This window comes from Coregonus clupeaformis, unplaced genomic scaffold (genome assembly GCF_020615455.1).
Source record: "Coregonus clupeaformis isolate EN_2021a unplaced genomic scaffold, ASM2061545v1 scaf5165, whole genome shotgun sequence".
Classification (NCBI taxonomy): Eukaryota; Metazoa; Chordata; class Actinopteri; order Salmoniformes; family Salmonidae; genus Coregonus; species Coregonus clupeaformis.
Window position 1 is genome coordinate 6,548 of NW_025538619.1, and position 5,429 is coordinate 11,976.

The 5,429-nt window shown below is 42.8% G+C and overlaps 1 pseudogene; it reads left to right on the forward strand.

The window, feature by feature from the left end:
* The first annotated feature begins 1,989 nt into the window (after window positions 1-1,989).
* On the forward strand, window positions 1,990-2,617 carry LOC123490865 (annotated as a pseudogene).
* The last annotated feature ends 2,812 nt before the right edge of the window (window positions 2,618-5,429 follow it).

Genomic DNA, 5,429 nt, shown 5'->3' on the forward strand with positions numbered 1-5,429 from the left:
CTTGTTTTCTTTCTTCGATTACTCAGCCATATAGGGGCCTAGCTCCACTTCCCTCATCTAAATAGGGTATAGCCTAAATATTGATAGTTGAGGATTTGGTGGTGGAACTGTCCCCAAAATTGCTAAACGAAGTTATAATTCACTTGTCTGGGGTGCATTTAGAAATACCGACTGCCCATGGCTGCGACAAGACCACTTTCATGAACTTCTGCCAGGTTGCCTGGATTTCAGGGGAAAGCTGCTCCGAACTTGGCGGCAATTGCAATGTGAGGGACGTCAGCTAACACCGTGGACAAAAAAAAAAAGAAGGAAGACGTTAAATAAGACTGCCGTTTTTGTTTTACCTTTGGAATTAGACGTATTGTTCTAAATGTTATACGTGTAGGCCTACCTCAGTATGTGCAAAAATAAGTATATCAAGACAGAAGGCATACCATGAAATTGCCAAGGGTCAACGAAGAGTTTGTTAGCAAGTGGGTCTCGCTCAGTGACTTGTATGTGGCCAAGATGTTGCCCATGTTCTTCAGCAGCTTTATCCAGAGCTCCACACATGACCTTGCCGTGAGCAGCAGCAACTTTGGGGTTGCCCATGATTGCTGCAGGATGGTGCTCTTCTCTGCATCTGTCCAGTCAACCATGTTGTCAGTGTTTGTTCTTCGGTTTTGCAACAAGATAAAACAAATTAATGTATTGTGTAGGGAGACGCTTTGCATGCCACTAATATTTATGAGTGCGCTCCGCCCACTGGAGGCGGCGCCGTAGTGATTGGCCTGGCAAAGATAAGTATTGGCCCAAGTGAGCGCTTTCAGCTTCTCGAATCATGATTACATAAATTCCAATCATTTATCTGATATTAAAAAGGACAATAAACGTTAATTTATTGGTGTGACATTATCAAGTCTGTAGGTTAGATCCTAAAATCTAATAGGCCTGTACAGTTTTATCTAGTTACCAACGTTTCAAAATTCGCATGATCACAGCTAAAACAGTTTTAATTGATCTAACTAATGCAAGAATAAAAGCAAGGTTACGGCAAAACTCTTCCGAATATCATATTTCCTTCATTAATGTGTGTATAAGGCTATTCAAAGGAAAAAATAGAAAGAGATGCAATTTGATAATTCAACCAATTCCGGGCCTTTAAATTGGCACAGTTTCTTATCTCTGAAACCCAAAATTATGCCTTCCTTTTTAAATCGGGTTATTCAGACCGGTCCTGCACATTTTAAGTTATTAATTTCAAGACATTAAATGTGATAAGCAGGAATGTCCAGTATTATTTGCGGATAGGTGTGTACCCATGTCCTCGCATGACCTCTCTGACTTTTCTTTCGATCATCATTCGAAGTCCAATCAACCTTTAATTGGGAATCATATCCAACTTAAATTGAACACCAGAATAGGTATATCATAGATACATACAAATGTGAAATACGTCACCATGAATAAATATTTTCCAATTTTAATGCAGGTCTTTGAAGGTGGATTTGATTTCTACAATTGAATTTACAGATGCTAATATATATTATAGAACTCTACAAATCAAATATATAGCCTACCTTTAATTATTTTAACATTATGTAGGATAGAACGACATTTGCGTCATAATCTAAACCTATGCCATTTCAAATAGCACAATGAACTATCAATGAAATATTTAAAATCAGCTGCATCTTTTGAATTAATTTATTGGAAATATATGCTTGTTTAGGTTACTCTGAAACACTTCGTTTTATGCAACGAAAAAAATAAATAATAATAAAATAATAATAATAATTTCTTAAAGAAAGAATTCTGAGAATTATTGTGTTTAACCTGCTGACAGCAGCCATGTGCCTACCCGTACGAAGCATTTTAACATACAATAAGTAAACTACATTGATTACATTGTAGACACAGACGATGGGAGAAATATGATACGCGTAATGCTTGAAGTTGAAAATCGGATAAAAACGCCTATGGTACAAACTATTCTGTACCTTCCTTTTGCAGGATGCTGACTGCTTACCCACAGACTAAGACCTACTTCTCCCACTGGGCTGACCTGAGCCCCGGCTCTGCCCCAGTCAAGAAGCATCATCACAGGTGCAATTGGTAATGCTGTCGGAAAGATGGACAACCTCGTCGGCGGACCGAGTGCTCTTAGCGATCTGCACGGTTTCAAGCTACGGTTGACCCTGGAAACTTCAAGGTTCACTCCCAGATAACCTATTGTCTCTATATTGATCACTCTCGACATCAGACATTTACGTCATTTTGCAGACGTCTCTTATCCAGAGCGACTTACAGGAGCAATTAGGGTTTAGTGCCTTGCTTAAGGGCACATCGACAGATCGTTTTCACCTAGTCGGTCAGGGATTAGAACCAGCGACCTTTCGGTTACTGGCACGCAACGCTCTTACCCACTAAACTACCTGCCGCCCACATCAACTCTAAGTCTGTTGCTATGGCTTAGTCCTTCAATATAAACTTTTTAAAATATACTTTTAGATTCTGTCCCACAACATCCTTGTGACCCAGGCTGTTCATTTCCTGCGGATTTCACTCCCGAAGTGAACATTGCTGTGGATAAATTCCTTGCAGCCTTGTCCGCTTCCTGGCTGACAAATACAGATAAGACCGTCTTGAAAGTCCAAAATTGGACTTCAGTTCCTGGTCTGTTGTTATCACAATAAAATAAACAGGCACATTAATTAAGTTATGTACTCTGTTTGTGTCCTTATTCCACCACAGTTCACCATCACAAAGTCATATTTGAATTTCATCACTACCACATCTAGATTGAATACATTAAATGAAGAAAGGAGGGAATAAAGTATTAAATAGTGCTTTAGGCCCACCATGGACTAGCTCAGTATGTTGTTCTCCATAACTTTGGATAGCCTATCTAATACGTGTAACTAGAATTTTGCTGACCTCATTTAATATTTGATGAATGTGGAGTTGTTCCCGATAGGGATTGGTAAACTGAATGGGCTATATAGAGTCTCCCGAGTGGCGCAGTGGTCTAAGGCACTGCATCGCAGTGCTAGCTGTGCCACTAGAGATCCTGGTTCGAATCCAGGCTCTAGTCGTAGCCGGCCCGCGACCGGGAGACCCATGGCGGCGCACAATTGGCTCAGCGTCGTCCAGGGTAGGGGAGGAATGGCTGGCAGGGAGGTAGCTCAGTTGGTAGAGCATGGCGTTTGCAACGCCAGGGTTTTGGGTTCGATTCCACACGGGGGCCAGTATAAAAAAAAATACAAATAAAAAAACAATTCTAAAAAATTATAATGTATACACTCACCCTAACTGTAAGTCGCTCTGGATAAGAGTGTCTGCTAAATGACATTAAAATGTAAATGTGAAATGTGAGAATGAACGCTTGCTTGACACCCACCCGCCCGACTAAAATCACTACTCTCGTGGGTCTGACTTAGAATTAGTGGACAACTACAATACCTAGGTGTCTGGTTAGACCGTAAACTCTCCTTCCAGACTCACATTTCAAGCATCTCCAATTTTATTTTTTTATTTATTTATTTCACCTTTATTTAACCAGGTAAACCAGTTGAGAACAAGTTCTCATGTACAACTGGCGACCTGGCCAAGATAAAGCTAAAGCAGTGCGATAAAACAACAACACAGAGTTACATGGGGTAAAACCAGTGGCGGCTGGCCGATAGAGGGCGCTAGGGCGCCGCCTTAAATAAAATTATTTAAAAAATAAAATAAAAAATAAATAAAAATAATAATAATAATAATAAAACATCAGTATGTCAATATTTGTGTGTTTGAAATATGGAATGCACACAGTAATATGTGTAAGATATGATAGAAAATCGCATATTCGGAAACTTTCCTCTGCCTGTCAAACGCCTCGTCAGCTCTGGGCGATGTACAGAAAGTGCCCCGAGGAGGCGGGTCCACGTAACCGCAGTTAAGCCAATTGCTAATTTAAGATATGAATGTATGACATAAAATGTAGCCAATCAGCGATCTTAAATCGATCCAAGGAGAAGGCGATTATTTTATCGCCCCAAGCTGACCCTGATAAAATAAGGACCGGGCTCCAGTGGGCCATTTTTACTAGACGACAATGGCGAGCGCCAAACGTTACTCCTCCAAGACCCAACCCTAACTCGGTGAAATCTCTCCTCCAAGATCCGTTTGAGAGAGAACTTTGTCAGGAGAAAGTTCGGGTGAAAGAGCTGGGCCCAGATCAACCTGACCTCTCAATCAGATGCGACAGCAGGCTAGCGAGAAAGGGAAGCAGTATATGCTGCGGCTTCTCCCCGTAGCTGGTACACCAGGAAGGCTTGGCTAGCTGGGTGCACTGATGCCTAATGCTTTTATTTTTGCTTTCCGTGTTGCTTTTTAAAACGACGGGGTCAGATTCAGCATGGACAGGTACCGGAGTGAGGGATATGAAGCACCTGTCAGAGAAGGTAAAGAAACATGAGAACAATCCAGGGCACACATGGACAACTCTGTAAAGCTTAGCATGATTAGGAAGGGGTGGAAACAGTTGTTGCTACGCAGCTGAGATGAGGCAAACAGGATTGCGTTGTGAGGAAACACAATGAGGAGGTGGATAAAAAACAGGCACATTCTATCCAAAATTATCGATTGTGTGAAGTTCTGTGGGGCTTTTGAGTTGGCGCTTACGTGGGCACGAGGAGACGACTCCTCGGACAACCCCGGCATTTTCCGGGGCTTAGTGGATTTTGTTGCCTCCCTCGACAGTGTGCTGGAGGAGCACCTGAAGACAGCCACCGCTTTTAAGGGCACGTCAAAGACGATACAGAACGAGCTGTTGGACTGTATGCTGTCAGTGCTTTAAGGATTACATCCTGGAGGAAGTAAAGAGGTGCTGATTTTATCGCCATTCAAGCTGACGAGACGACTGTACGTTTTCCACCCACTGCCAGTTGGTGCTTGTGATACGCTAATCGATGCTAAAAGTAACGTCCCAGAGCGTTTTTTCGAGTTCATTTTGATCGGAGAACGCGAACCGCCGACAACCATCGCTACAGCGCTGCTGGAGAGGCTCAGCACCATACTCTCACATGGACAAAAGACCAAACTTATGCCCAGGCTTTACGACGGAGCAAGGTGTGATGAGGGGAGCCACCGCGGAGTCGCAACGTAAAATAGTGGATGTGTGTATAGAAAATGCGACTACGTCCACTGCTATGCACATCAGCTGAACCTCATCATGCAGCAGGCTACTTCACGCATAGGATCGGCACTTTCTTTTCCGACCTTGCAGGATTCTTCTGCTTTCTTCTCCAGGTCCCAGCGAACCACCGTAGCCCGATACCGAAGTGGTTGCGCATAGACTCCCAGAGCCTCTACAACACGGTGGAACTTCCATAGTCGCGCATGTAAACACTGTGTACCGAGTACAGGATGACCTCCTAACGTGTTTCCAGACCATCAGAGACTCT